The following is a 230-nucleotide window of genomic DNA, read 5'->3' as shown; positions in this document are numbered from 1 at the left end:
TTTAAAATATAATTTTCGCTTGACAATAATACGGGGAAAAATTAAAGCGATTAGGATAAAAATAATTTTCATGCATCACTGAAAAGTTGATCTTCCTAGATTGTAAAAAAATTACATTGGCAAATGTTGTTTCATAACAATCATAATGAGGAAAAAATATATTTACATCCGATGTAACGTTATCAGTAATGATAATACCACCAGGATCAGAGAACGGAAGAAATAGATGT

The sequence above is a fragment of the Penaeus monodon genome, chromosome 19, assembly GCF_015228065.2.
Source record: "Penaeus monodon isolate SGIC_2016 chromosome 19, NSTDA_Pmon_1, whole genome shotgun sequence".
In the NCBI taxonomy this organism is placed as follows: domain Eukaryota; kingdom Metazoa; phylum Arthropoda; class Malacostraca; order Decapoda; family Penaeidae; genus Penaeus; species Penaeus monodon.
This window is presented reverse-complemented; position numbering follows the sequence as displayed.